Raw genomic sequence first — 15,757 nt, forward strand, 5'->3', positions numbered from 1 at the left:
TTTAAGGTCCTCTTTTTTTTCACTCTCTCTCAACTCTCTTAGCTCTCTTTGAATTCCTTCCAGTGTCTTATCATATTGCTCTAGCTTAGTGATGGTAGCATCCACATGATTATCTGTCCTTTGTAGCTTTCCTGCAAGTTCTAGCAGTAGTGTGGTCAGGGTTGCATTGCTCATAGCTTCCACTTGATGTTCTGATCGTAAACACTCTTCTATGTTTTGGTTAGATATAATCCTTGTTGGACTGGGTGATCTGTCTGGATTTTCTTGCATTTTATTTTTCATGTTATTTCTTTTGCACTGTGGTCTACCCATGTCAGTGTATGTGCAGGTAGGTGAGTGGAGCAGCCTGGGATCTAGCTCAATGAGAATTGAAGGCAGCCTGGGGCAATTGCAAGCAGCCTGGGTTTTTGCTCTCTCTTGCCAAAGCCGCCTATCTACTGCCTGACGGGGCACCAAAGTTGCCTGAATTCTCATGCAGTAATGCACCAAACCTGCCTGCCTTTGATTTTGAAATGGGACTGAGGTAGCAAGCCCTGAAGCTGCCCAAACTCTGGCTTGGAGCACTGGGACCTGCAAACAGTCTGTGCTCTCCCGCCTCAGGGTAGTGGGGAATGGGTGGCAATGGACAGGTAGGGGATGGCACCTTAGCTGGTGCTAGTGACTCATTGTGGACTTGTGTTGCCCTTGCTGTGGAACTGGGCCCGCTGCACGTGCAATTGTAGCGCAGAGGCAGCTGATGCCGGCACGGGATCAGGACACAGCAGAGGCTGGCCGGTGGGCAAGTGATCAGAGCACAGCAGCGGGGGGTCTGGCAGCCACCTAATCATGGCAGAGGTGGCCCCCGTGGGCGTGTGAAGCAGTGAGCAGAGCGTGGGGGCCAATGCACATGATCAGAGCACAGCAGTGGAGGTCCCCATGTAAGCACAGCGGGCTGGCAGGCACGCAATTGTCTGGCGGGCACATGATCAGAGCACAGCCATGCAGCTTGGGGTGTGGGGCGCGGGGCGCAGGCACGGGACACAGCAGCTGTATGTGTGGGGGTAGACTACCCTCCCCAGTGGGGATCCATGCTTCCCTGATTTTCCCCACTCTGTGCCCTCCCAATGGCAAGAATACCCCGATAACCCTTAATTTCTTGCCTTCCTTTCCCCGGCATCTGCAGCATAGCTAGGCGGTAGCCATCTTGGCTGGAAGTCTATTTTTAAATTTTTATTAGCATTTTCCATGATTATAAAAAAATCCCATGTTAATTCCCTCCCTCCCCCACACTTTCTCCTTTGTAATTATTTTTATTAATGTAATATATCTTGAATATATACATAAGTTTATATTTAACAATCACTACTTTATCCAAACTCCAATCAATAATGAGCTTCTCACTGAATCAATTTTCCACTTACTTGCTTAATTATATACCATTTTAGGAACATTTTAACTGTTGAAAATGTACATGTAAGATGTGGTATTTGACACTTTGACTTAAAATCATCTACAAACCTCTCATCAATATCATAATAGTAGATACTCCTATCCCTCAAAAAGTGCTCCATGTGTAATCCCTTCTTCCTGCTTGGCAAATCTGTTTCTATTCTCCTTCTATGCCAGAATGCTTCAGTTTCCTGGGATGAACTTCTAAATCAGGCACAGTTAAGTAGGAAGGGATTTATTGAAGTTTACAGATGGAAGGGAAATTCCATAATGGCAGAAGAAGCTGGACTACTTTCACAGATACAAGCAGAGAGAAAAAAGCCACCAGTACATTTAACAAGCACACTTCAAGATTCCAAGATAGAATTCAGGCAAAACTCCAATACTGCATATTTGTAGACTATATTTCCCTAAAGACACCTCATGGCTGGGCCCTAGATTCGGTACACAGTAACATCTCCTGTAGCCAGGTGATGGAGATCTAAGATATAAGTTTAATAAACTCCTAAATGTATTGGGGTACACCCAATCAAACTACTACACCTTCCATCTCAATCCCCAATTAAGCTCCACTTTTGTCTGATTAAATTTTTACCTAATAAATTATAAAATTTATATAAATTATAAAATTAAATTATAATAAAAAGTAAATGAAACTATAGGTTACTTCTATAAAGCATAGTGATTTTAATATTGTCCATGTTGTGGTATGCATATAACAATTGATAGTTCGAGAATGTTTTAAGTAAATTGTATTACTTTCTATCTCAAAATTTTCTATGATTCTTTAGTGGATATTGTCTCATTTATAATTGGCAAATTTATATGCACACCCTCATGATATTTATGAAAGTCCTATACTATGTTTTGTATTTGATTCCTTTGGCTGCTGGTATAACCCACTAATACATAAAAAGACTATTAGCTTAGAGAAACATTCATTCTTTATTTTTCTGAAGGTTATAATGAATTCTGGAGGCTTTAGTAGAGAATCATTTCCTTGTCATTAAAGCTCGTAGAGTGATATTTTATCACTTCTCTGAATCTATTTTCCATTCCCTCTTTTACTCCTATGTATGACACTCTAACCCTCAATTTTATGCTCTCTTTTGTCATATACTATAACATTCAACACTCTTGATGTGAAAGTTTGGATATATTTGAGGGACTATAGTCAGTTTACTATAGAAGTACTTTAAAGTAATGTTAAAATTCAGCATTTGAGGCTTATTTATGGGTAGAGAAAAAGCATATATTTTATCTAGGTTCAATCAATTAAAATAATTAGTACAAGATTATAAGTTGGGGATGTGAAAATGTGGAACTAGGCGTAAATATATCTTGGTATGCATAATTGGATAAGTCTCTAAATTCTTGTCATTAATAATAGTATGACATGATTCCTTATATGAAATGATGTGAGACCTTGCTGTCTAAAGAAATTGTACAAAGGAGGTTAAAAGATAGAAGCTGTTTGTTTTATAAAGTAAATTTGCATTTTAATATTGTTTAAGTAGTTTTTGCCCCTTAAGGAACTCTTTGGGCCACTCATATATTGTTTTATTTTTACATCTAAAAGTTCTTGGCATTATACCAATAGGTTATGTACATGATTTGTGATATGAAACTCCAAAAACAGTTCACAAATAATTGATAATCTGATTTGAGTAGGTCTAAGCATTCTAAAATGTTTGGTCATATATGATATGACTTTTGTTAGCACATAGATTCTAGTTTTTCTACAAAGGCATCCTCATTAAAGCAAAGGTTTGAGAGTAGCATGATTAACTTAAAGAATATAAGAACCATGAACTTGAACTAAAGAAGAATGGGCATAGTTAAAGGTCAACATGAAAATGAGGCAGGATAGTAGGGCAGAGAGTAAGGTCCAGGAACCTTGCACAAAGGCTACACAATTAGCATATGAAAGAATGCATTTGGCAAAGACAAAGGCTGAAAATGCCTGGCTAAGGTCCATCTGGAAACTGGTAGTAGAAAGTGTCTATATTCATTAAAATACTAGAAAGCACACCTCTGGCTCTGGAGATTTAGGAGGCTAATGAGACATGAGGTGCATGAAGTCATGTGTAGCAACTACACATTACAGACATAACATGTTGGATAAAAACTATGCTATGTAAATAGTTCAAAATGTCCTAGATATGTGATATGAAAGCACTCACCTTCAGTAAAGCCTGGACATTTTGGTTTCTGAATTGTCTTCCTTCTTCCTTCCACTTTCTTCTTTCTTAATAAATTCACTTGCATGTGTTTGTGTGTATACCCTTGAAACTCTCCAAGGGTGAACTTCTGCTTAAGAATGCAGTGTAGGTACCACACCAAAGCAGCCTAGGGAGGAAAAAGCCAAAAATAAATAAATAAAAAATAGAAAAGAAAAAGAAAAAAGAAAACTAGCAACATACACACTTTTACTAAAAAGTGAGGTGTATAGGAAATGGAAATAGCAGCAGAGAAATAGGAGGGATCCAGAGCATCCACAGCCCAGACAGGCTGGCAGAACTGCCTATGGAGGGGCAGGTTTGTTTGCGCCAGACCACTGTGGAGGTGCTTGGCTTGAGCTACAGGAAAAGCCAGGAGAGGGGGTTTTCCACTCACACTGGAGCTCTTTGAAAACACACTAAACTTGAGCGGAGAACGGCAGTGAACAATGGAGGAACAGATCACAAGGTAGAAGAACGCGTGGAACAGCAGGTGAACTAGACAGCATCGGCTCCCTCCCCTTCCCCACCATCAGTGCCCATCCCTCAGGAACAGAGCAGTGGTCCAGGGACCTGGCCACCCCTACTTGAACTGACAGAGCACCAAAGAGGGACCCAATCAAGAGCACAGCTAAGACCAAAATCATCCCAAAAGGTTACTGGGATTACACCAGGTCAATACCTGCCTAATAAGCCTGGTATATATGCCTGAACCAGAAGTGCTAATTGCACCTTCCATGTCAGGATAAATTATATGTCAAATCAGATGGATGGTCAAATTTGCCATTCTTAAATAAACTGTATTTTGGGCTTGTTATTTGTTCCTTCTTGAATTATAGTGGCTTTGTTTACTCTTCTGCTATACATTAGGGAAGGGTCTCACCTGGTCACAAGCTGACTTGGAACCCTCTACAGACCCAAAATCTTAACTGCCTTTTTGTCAGGATTAAGGGCGTGGGTGAGGCACCACACAGCCTAAGGGACAGACAGAAGACCTTGTTGTCATAATACCTACTCTTGGATATATACAATGTGCTGTTGTGCACTGAATGTGTACATTGCATAGTTAAATTTAGAATCTGCCTGTACTTTGTTCCACTTAGCCTACTTGAATACTCTCATAGCAGGCACATCCAACACCTAGAGTCACTTTTGTAGAAACTCTGATAATCTTCAGAGCCACACCTAGCACCTTAAGCTCCTACCCTAAATATATATAGCATCAGATTGATTGATACATCTCATAATACCCAGCTAACTGGAAAATTCAATCATTAAATAATCAAGGATGCAGAACTATATACATTATAACACAAGAAACACCCAAAATCAAGACAATATAAATCCACCAAAAAGTACTAATGCATCAGAAATGACCTCCAGTGAGAAAGAGTTGGAGGAAATGCCTGAGAAAGATTTCAAAAGAATGATTAAAAATATGTTCAAAGAACTCAAAGATGATATCAAAGGAGGCAAAGAAGACACAGGACACCAATTTAATGAGATAAAGAGGTCAATACTAGACATAAATAAGGAAATAGAAATAACAAAGAAAAACCAGTTAGAATTACTAGCAATAAAGAACACAGTTAGTGAAATAAAAAGCTCTGTAGAAATTCTCACCAGTAGAATGAATGAAGAGGACAGAATATCTAAGCTAGAAGACCAGGTGGTGAATCTAATACAGTCCAACAAAGAGAAAGAGAAACTTATAGAAAAGTATGAATGGGAATTTCAAAATATTTGGGACACCATGAAAAGATCAAATATAAGAATTCAGGGCATAATAGAAGGAAAGATTTTCACTCCAAATGCATAGTTTGCATCTTCAACAAAATCATAGAAGAAAACTTCCCCCAAATTGGGAAAGAGGTGCCAGCGCAGATACAGGAAGCCTTTAGAACACCAGCCAGACAAAACCTGGAAAGAACCTCTCCTCGCCATATTATAATCAAACTACCAAACATAGAAACCAAAGAAAAAATATTGAAAGCAGTCAGAGAGAAAAATTAAGTTACCTACAAAGGCAATCCTATCAGGATAACAGGATATTACTCAACACAAACTTTAAAAGCCAGAGGGCGTGGAGTGTTGTATTCCAAGTTCTGAAAGATAACAACTGTCAACCACGGTTACTTTATCCTGAAAAGCTATCCGTTCAAAGAAATAAGGACATTCCAAGACAAAAACAGGTAAAGGACTATTTGAAGACAAAATGAGCTCTACAGAAAATTATTGAAAGAATCCTCCATGCTGAAGAAAAAGAAAAACACACATATATGGAAACAGGTAAAACAAACAAAATTCAAATACTAGTTAACACAGGAGAGCAAAGGTAAAACCGGAAGAACTACAAAAAAATGGAAAAAAAATGAATACACACCTTTCAATAACATCTCTTAATATCAACAGCCTCAATGCCCCCACCAAAGGTTATGGCAAAAATTAATGAAATAGAAACTAAACAACAATCCAAAGAATCACTGAAACAAAAAGTTGGTTCTTCGAGAGAATAAACAAGATTGATAAACCCTTAGCAAATCTGACCAAAGGAGAGAAGAGACACAAATTAATAAAATTAGAGATGAAAAAGGTAACATCACAACAGATGCCAGAGAAATTCAAAAAATCATAGGGACATACTACAATAGCATATACTCCACAAAGTATGAAAATGTGAAAGAAATGGATGACTTCCTATAAAAATCACATGATCATCTCGTTAGATGCAGAGAAAACATTTGACAAAATCCAACATCCCTTCATGATAAAAGTCCTACAGAGACTGGGAATAGAAGGAGCATATCTCAATATAATAAAGGCTATTTATGACAAGCCTACATCCAACATATTACTAAATGGGGAAAATCTGGAAGCTTTTCTACTAAAATCAGGAACAAGACAAGGGTGTCCACTGTCCCCACTTTTATTTAATATAGTACTGGGAGTCTTAGCCATAGCAACAAGGCAAAGACACACATAAAAGCGATACAAATTGGAGAGGAAAAGATCAAGTTATCATTATTTGCAGATAACATGATTCTCTATATAAAGGACCCTAAAGACTCTATCAGTAAACTTTTAGAGCTGAGAAACACCTACAGCCATGTAGTAGGATACAAAATAAATACACAGAAATCAGTAGCCTTCATATATACTAACAACAAACACACAGAGGATGAAATCATAGAGTCACTCCCATTCACAATTGCATCAAAGAAAATAAAATACCTTGGAATAAATCTAACCAAGGAAGTAAAGGATCTCTACAATGAAAACTTTAGAACACTCAAGCGAAAAATTGCAGAAGACACTAGGAAGTGGAAAAACATCCGTTGTTCCTGGATTGGCAGAATCAATATTGTGAAATGCCAATCTTACCAAAAGCAATCTACATATTTAATGAAATCCACATCAAAATTCCAAAGGCATTCTTCATGGTGGTGGAAAGAATGTAAGAGCCAAAGGCCAAAGGAAAGTTTGGACTACTTACAATGTTTTCCCTCCAGACATAAAATGGCCTCGATATCCATGACCTCATAGTGCCTGACACTACCAACACAAAATCATTATAAGAGGAGGAAAAGATCACAACATCAAAATAAAAGAGAGACTGATTGAGATGGGGAGGGGATATGAAGGAGAATGGAATTAAAAGGGGAAATTGGGGGAAGGGAGGGTATTACCATGGGATATTTTTTATAATCATGGAAAATGTTTTAAAAAATTGAGAAAAAATTTAATAATATAAGATTAAAAAAAAAAGAAAGAAAAGAAACTCTCCAAGGGTACCATGTACTAATCCATACTATCACCCAATATGTTACATGGACTCAATTGGGCAATAACTTCCTGACTGGAAAAAGTGTCTGGCCAAAAAATAAAACAAAGCAAAACAAACAAACAAAAGAAAAACCACTATAAAATGACTATGTTCGACAGGATGAGGAGACCACACCTTAGTCCAATGACACTCCAATTCACCTTGAAGAAGCCAGTCATCCTATAGGTCTCCACCTCTACCTCCTTTGGTATCGTCATCCTTCAACTTCTTGTTAATTTTATAACAGTACAAAGGATGAAATATTAGAAGATGCATCTAGTCAATTTAAGAGGCTCCTACTTCCCAAAACAAAGATCAGACAGGAAGATAATATCCACTCCCTGTTATCCCTATTGCTAATGAAATCTAAAATCTAAAATCATTTGGGTCTGTCCTAACTGAAGGCAGAGTCAGAATAGAACTGCCCTCCTTCTCCATATTTGAAAGACTGGATTTCTTCATAATTTAATTCCTCTATTGCCTCCATGCCTTTTATCACTTAGTATGTGCACAGACACAGAACCCTCCCTCCCCCCAGAAACTTATAAAAAAGGACCACCTTACTTTGTTTTGGAGTTTCTATAGTCAGTCTCTTGCTCTCCTTCTCTCTCTCCCTCTCTGTCTTTCTTTGGATGCCAGTATACCATGGTATAGTTCTTCTAAGTATTCTGATAAAACATTGAACACTAAAAGGGTCTCAGCTTCCTCACAGTGATAAATCCTGTTGCTCTCTTTCCCTTCTTTCTTTTAACCATCTCCCTACATTTATTAGCACTCATAACTGGAAATAATAAATAATTGCTTATATTACACAGGAAGCTAATATTAAGTAGATTAAAAAAAATAATATACCAAGAAAATTTATGTTTTTTATGATGATTAAATGACCTGTATTTTAAATGAATTTTGGAGACTTAAGAAAACATTTAGGTTTGAATTAAGTTGAATTTACACCTGTAAATTTACACATATTCTTCAGTTTCATCAGTCTACATTGAGTGTGCATCTATCCTACCTAACACACTATTTGATCTGACTACTCTTCTTTATAACATGATTTCTTTTCCTTCCTTTTTTGTCTTGTTAAGCATGTTGAATAAACGTGGGATTTTGTACTAATGAGTAATAAAGGTAAAATATTAGAATACATCTGCTGCACCTACTTCCAGCAAGGCTGAATGGACTGACAGAACTCCTATGATTGTAGAGAGATGGAATGATGCGTGGTCAGATCGAAATTACCTTGGACCACCATTAGCCATTTATTGCCTACCTCTCTGTCTGACCTAACACCCACCTGACTATCAGGTGATCATGTGTGACTTTTTTGAAATGTACTAGCAAACCACCAGCTTTCACCAACTCAAGAGCTAACAATGTGATAAAATAGCATCTTAAACCTATGGTATAGATCTTCCCACTTTGCAGTAACCCACCTGATGATCTGCCAGTGTATTTCAAAAGTGCCTCCAGTTATGACCTTCTTTTCTTATGTAATTATAGAACGTTCATGAAATTGTTATCAAGTTGGGACAAAGGGGTGGGGTAGCATAAATATGTGTTTCTGGGGCATGGTTACTCATATTTGGCTCCATAATAAACTATCATCTATCCCCTTTGAAGTGACAGCTCTCTTTCACATCAATATAATGTGCACATTTCTTTGATCTAGCATTGTTCTTTATATTTTAAAAAACATTAACATAGAATGGTGTACTTTTTAATTATATATTTGTTTGAGAGAGAGAGAGAGAGAGAGAGGGAGGGAGGGAGGGAGGGAGGGAGGGAGGGAGAGAGAGAGAGAATGTGCACATCAGGGACTCTAGACATTGCAAGCGAACTCCAGATGTATGTGCCACTTTGGGAATCAGGCTTTATAGGGGTAATGGGGAGTTGAACCCCAGTCATTAGGCCTTGTGGGCAAGCGCCTTAACCATTTAGCATACTTTCCAGCCCTAGGATTTTTTTTTTCCTTTTTATTGACAGCTTACTTACTTACAGACTATAAACCATGTGAATTCCCTCTCTTCCTCAACTTTCCCCTTCACAAATCCATCATATTCCCTCCTGCTCTCTATTAGTCTCTTTTATTTTGATGTTATCACCTTTTCCTCCTATTATGAGGGCCTTCTGAGGATAGTGCTAGGGACTGCAAAGTCATGGATATCAAGGTTAGTTTCTGTCTATTCAGTTTCATTGTAAGCAGTTCTATCCTGCCTTTGGCTCTTACATTTTCTCTGCCACCTCTTCTGCAATGGGCCCTGAGCCTTGGAAGGTGAGATAGAGATGTTCCGGTGCTGAACATTCCTCCCTTATGACTTTTCAGTACTACATTGCCTTTTGTGTCATTTCAGTGGTCACTGCCAACTGGAAAGAGATGCTTCTACAACAAAAAGTGAGAGTAGCATTAATATATGGGTATGAACATTAGGTCAAATGATAATAGGGCAATTTGGTGAGAATAATATATACATTTAGCCAGAAAAGAGCAGGCAGTACACTCCTAATGCTCATAACCTCTCCCACCATAGGCTGTTGATAGGTTTTCAGTACCAAGCATGTATTCCCTCCTATAGAGCAGTCTCCAGTCCAATTAGAGATTAATTGGTTTCCCCCATAACAGATATGCCACTATTGCACCCATTGGCTCATCTGGCCTGGCTGGCCAAACATGAAGCTTGCAGTGTCCACTGCTTTCCCCACTGATGGATTATGTCTCCCATAAGGCTGCATGAAGTACAGATTTTTCCAGCTTTCTGTCAGCTGGTCTACCAGGAGAAAGTTTTCAACTCAGCCCCAATTTGATTTTTTGATGACCTTGCAGTCCAGGAATGTGGAGTCTTCAGAAATAGGGTCTTATCATCTGTTCCAGATGGGAAACCAAAAGCCTTGGAAATAACCTGTAACATTTTGGGGGCATTAGGGAACTCCTTGGCCAACAACTCATTGGAATGTATCCCATCCCTGGAACTGAAATTTTTCTAGTAACAGTGTATAGCTTCTGGGTATCCCATTATTTCAAGTTACATTTTCATGTAGCTTATTGAAAATATGCTGATATTTTTATTAACCCTCTCCCATACTCATTTTACTCAATCTCTTCCCCTGACCTCACTTAGGCCATTTCACCTTCAATAATATGTTCATTTACTTACATATATACAGGACCATCCTCTTAAATCCAATCCTCTCTTCCCTCACTTACAGCCCTTTCCTAGCTTACTGGCCTCTGCTACTAATTTTTACTCCAATTCACATACAAGTCTGAACATTAACTAGGATCTACATATGAGAGAGAACATGAGACAGCATAGTTTACCTCACTTAGTATGATCCTTTCCAGATCCATCCATTTCCATGTAAATTTTATAATTTTATTTTCATTTACTGCTGAATGGAATTCCAAATCTTTATTATCCATTTATCAGTTGAGGGACATCTAGGCTGGTTCCATTTCCAAGCTACCGTGAATAGAGTGGCAATAAACATAGTTGTACAATTATATCTAAGGTAGTGAGAAGAGTCTATGGTTTATATACCTAGAAGTATAATAGCTGGGTTATATGGTAGATCTATGTTTAGCTGTCTCAGGAAACTCCAAACTAATTTCCAGAATGGTTGTACCAGATTAAATTCCTACCAACAGTTTAGAAGCCTTCTTTTTCTGTATCCTTGCCAATATTTATTGTCATTTGTTTTCTTGATGATAGCCATTTTGGCAGGAGTGAAATGGAATCTCAAAGTAGTTTTAATTTGTATTTCACTTATGACTAAGGGCATAAAACATTTTTCAGATGTTTATATGCCATTTATAGCTCTTCTTTTGCAAACTCTATATAATATCTTAGGCTATTTTTAATTGGATTATTTGATTTACTATTTAGTTTTCTGAGTTCTTTGTATATCTTTGATTTAATCCTCTGTTGGATGTGTATAGCTGGCAAAGATTTATGCCCACTATGTTTCTTGTATTCTCTATTCACAGTGTCCTTTGCTGTACAAAAGGTTTGCAATTTCAAGAGGTCCCAGTGCTTGATTAGTGGTTTCATATCCTAAGAAACTGGCATTATATTCAAAAAGTCATTGTCTATACCAATATGTTGAAGGGTTTCCCCTAATTTTTCCTCTAGCAGTTTCAGATTTTCTGGTCTGATATTAAGGACTTTGATAGATTTAGTGTTGATTCTTGTGTGTGAAGAGAGATAAGGATCTATTTTTATCATTCTACATGTACATATACACTTTTTCCACCACCATTTGTTAAAGAGGTTGTCTTTTCTCCAATCAATGTTTTCAGCATTTTTTTTTTTTTTTGTCAAAAATAAAATGGCTTCAGTAGCCTGCAATTATATCTGGATCCTCTATTCTGTTCCATTGATCTATGTGTCTGTCTTTATGCCAGTACCATGCAGATTTTATTACAATGGCTTTGTTATATAGGTTAAAATCAAGTATGGTGATACCACCAGGCTTATTTTTATTGCTCAGCATTGTTTTGGATATTTGAGGATTTTTGTGCTTTAAAATGAATTTGAAGATTTTTTTTTATTTCTATGAAGAATGCTATTAGTATTTTAATGAGGATTGCACTAAATGTGTAGAGTGCTTTTTCTTAAGATTGACATTTTCACATTGTTGCTTCTTCCAATACAAGCACATAAGATATCTTTCTGTTTCCTAATGTCTTCTGAAATATGTAGTTTGAGCATTTTAAAGTTTGCATTGTAGAGATACTTCACTTCCTTGATTAGATTTATTCCAAGGTACTTTATTTATTTGTTTAGGCAATTGAGAATGGGAGTAATTCCAAGATTTTATCCTCTACATGTTTGTTGTTAGTGCATATAAAAGCTAGTAATTTCTGTGTATTTATTTTGTACCCTGATATTGCTAAAATTGTTTATCAGCTCTAACAGTTTGCTAGGTGAGTCTTTAGGATTCTTTATGTATACAATCATATTATCTGCCAATAATTATAACTTGATCTCTTTCTTTCAAATTTGTATCCCTTTTATGAGTGTCTCTTGTCTAATTGCTATAGTCAAAATTTCTAGTACTACAGTTAAGAAGAGGGGGGAGTGGACATCTTTGCTTTTTCCTGAATTTCGTGAAAAGCTTCAAGATTTTCCCCATTTAGTATTGTGTTGGCTGTAGGTTTGTCATAAATAGCAATTATTATATTGAGATGTGTTCTTTCTATTCCCAGATTCTGTAGGACTTCTACTATGGAGGAAGATTGGATTTTGTCAGATGCCTTTTCTGCACCTATTGAGATGATCATGTGATTTTGTGCTTCTATGCAGTGTATTAAAATTATCAGTTTACATATCTTAAACTATTCTTGAATTTCTGGGATGAAGCCTGCTTGGTTGGGGTGAATGATCTTTTTGATATATATTCTTGTATTCTGTTTCTCAATATTTTGTTGAGAGATCTATGTTCATGAGAGAGATTGGTCTGAAATTTTCTTTTTTCTTCTGTCTTTGGTTATAGTATCAGGGTGATGCTGGCTTCTATTTTACAAAAAATTTTGAGAAGCAGTAGTGTTGTATTTCCATGAAGGTCTGATAAAATTCACCTGTGAATACATCTGGGCCTGGGCTTTTTCTTAGTTGGGAAATGTTTTATAACTGCTGGGATCTCCATACCTGTTATAGGTATATTTAAATGGCTTATCTCATCTTGATTTAATTTTGTCATATTAATCAAGAAAATAATCCATTCCTTTCAGATTTTCAAACTTCGAAGTGTATATATTTTTAAAGTATGTCCTTATGATTTTCTCAATTTCTTTGGTTTCTATTGTAATGGTGATGTTTTCATCTCTACTCTCTTCTTAATTTTTGTCTCCCCTCTTTCTTCTGGTCAGATTTGCCAAGGGTTTATCCATCTTGTTTATCCTTTCAAAGAACCAGCTCTTTGTTTCATGATTTTTTAGATTTTTTTTTTATTTCTATTTCATTAATTTTTGCCCTAATGTTAACTATTTCTTCCCATCTACTGATTCTTAATTTGCCTTGTTCTTTTACCAAGGCCTTAAGGTGAAGCATTAAATTGTTTATTTGTGAACTCTCTAATTTTTTAATGTAGGCACTTAGAGATATAAATTTTCCTCTAAGGATTGCCTTCATTGTATCCCAAAAGTTTTGGTATGTTGTATTTGCATCATCATTTGATTCTATGAATTTATTGATTTCCTTTTTTATTTCTTCAATGACCCATTCATCATTTACTAGTGTCCTGTTTAGTCTGCATGAATTTCTGAATGCTACGTAATTTGTCTTGTTGCTGATTTTTGGTTTAATCCAATTGTGGTCAGATAGAGTTCAAGGGATTATTTCAATTTTCCTGTATTTAAGATTTGCTTTATGTCCTAACATATAGTCTATTTTTGAGACGGTTCTATGTTCTGCTGAGAAAAATATGTATTCTGCAGCATTTGGGTGGACTGCTCTGTAGATAACTGTTAGGTCCATTTGTTCCATAACATCATTTAATCTAGGTGTTTCTCTGTTTATTTTTTGCTGGGATGACTTGTCAATTAATGAGAGTTGGTAATACTGATAGGCCTTTATAAGTGACTTGCTTTTTCTCTTTAACTGCTTTCAATATATATATTTTGTTTTGTTTTCTAATTATAACATGGAAAGAAGAGGTGCTTAACAGGTTTTGTCTGATTGGTGTTCTAAAAGCTTCCTGTATCTGCATTGGTATTTCTTTCCCAAGTTGGGGAAAATTTTCTTCTACAGTTTTGTAGAAAAAGCCTACAATGCCTTCAGAGTAACATTATTCTCCTTTTACTCTACCCTCAATTCTTATTTTTTATCTTTTAATAGTGTTACAAATATCTTTATATTCCCATTCATATCTTTCTGTCAGCTTGTCTTTCCCTTTGTTGGACTGTGTTAGCTCTGCCACCTGGTCTTCTAGTTTAGAAATTCTGTTCTCTCCTTCATTCATTCTACTGGTGAGACTTTCCACAGACTTTTTACTTGACTTACTGTGCTTTTCAGTGCTAGTATTTCTACCAGGTTTTTCTTCAGTAGTTCTATTTCCTTACTCATATCTTATAATGACCTCCTTCTTTAATTAAGCTGGCTTCCTGTATTCTCCTTCATGAGTTTGTTTTCTTCTTTAATTCCTTTCTTTTCTCCTTTGATTCCTTTGGTTTCTTCTTTGATTTCTTTGGGTATAGATAAAATCATCTTTTGAAATCTTTGTCAGGCATTTCATCTAAAACAGTCTCATTGGTCATTTCTGTTGGGTTTATAACTTTTGGTGGGATTGTATTATCTTGATTCTTTGAGTTTATTGTATTATAATGTAGCTACTTTTGCACCCTGAGTTGATCTGATGCTTGGGTTTTCTAATTATATGCCATGTTCTTAGATGTGTAAATCCAACTTTATATACCTCCAGGGTATGAGTTTAATCCATTTCATTGGCAGAAGTAATCCTTGGTGTTGAGTTTGCCAGGTATTCAAGTATTCTAGTTGGCTAGGTAGAACAATTTACTGGTAAACTCTAAGCTTCAACTAAGTAATATACACATTCAATAAAAACTAGCACAGAGTCAGCAAGTGTGGGGATTAAAATAAACAGATAACCCTATAAAGCCCAAATTCCTTAAGGATTTGTGTTGGTCTACACCCCTAAATGGGTTCCAGGTCTGCCTGAATCTGAATCACACCCGCCCCCAATAATGACAAAAGAAGACAAAGGCCTTATTAGTCTGAAACCAAAGGCAATAATAATCAACCCCGAAATAGTTTAATTGAGTAAAGCCAACCAAGAATATGTAACTCATAACCTTCTCTGACATCAAAAGACAGATTAGCACTTCCAGTGCAGGCCCATGTACCTACTTTATTGTCAGTCACCTTCCTTACCTTTTGGGGTAGCTTCCAATCTCACCAATGCTGAGTGCCCAACTCGATCCCTCTGTGTTGTGCTGTGGATCTGGTGTTCTGATCAGCTGTACTGGATGCCCTGCTGCCCGGGGACTGAAAGAGTTTTCCAGAGGTTCATGGTTCAGACAGTTTGGGAGTGGAAAGTATGGGAAACCTGGAGTTGTATTGGAACTGCTCAGCTGCTTCCATCTGCATCCCTTTCAGCATCTCTTCAGCTGGTCTCTGCAATCTCCCTTTCAGGATTCTTGACTTCACAAGGAGGCTGATGTGGTTGGAAAATCCCTTTGTTTGGTTCCAGCTCCTGTAGCTTGGTGCCAGTTATGGGGCAGGATTCCAGCAGGTTTCCTCCATTCTGGTAGATCTTGGTCTCTCCTGCT

Source organism: Jaculus jaculus, chromosome 4 (assembly GCF_020740685.1).
Source record: "Jaculus jaculus isolate mJacJac1 chromosome 4, mJacJac1.mat.Y.cur, whole genome shotgun sequence".
NCBI classification, from domain to species: domain Eukaryota; kingdom Metazoa; phylum Chordata; class Mammalia; order Rodentia; family Dipodidae; genus Jaculus; species Jaculus jaculus.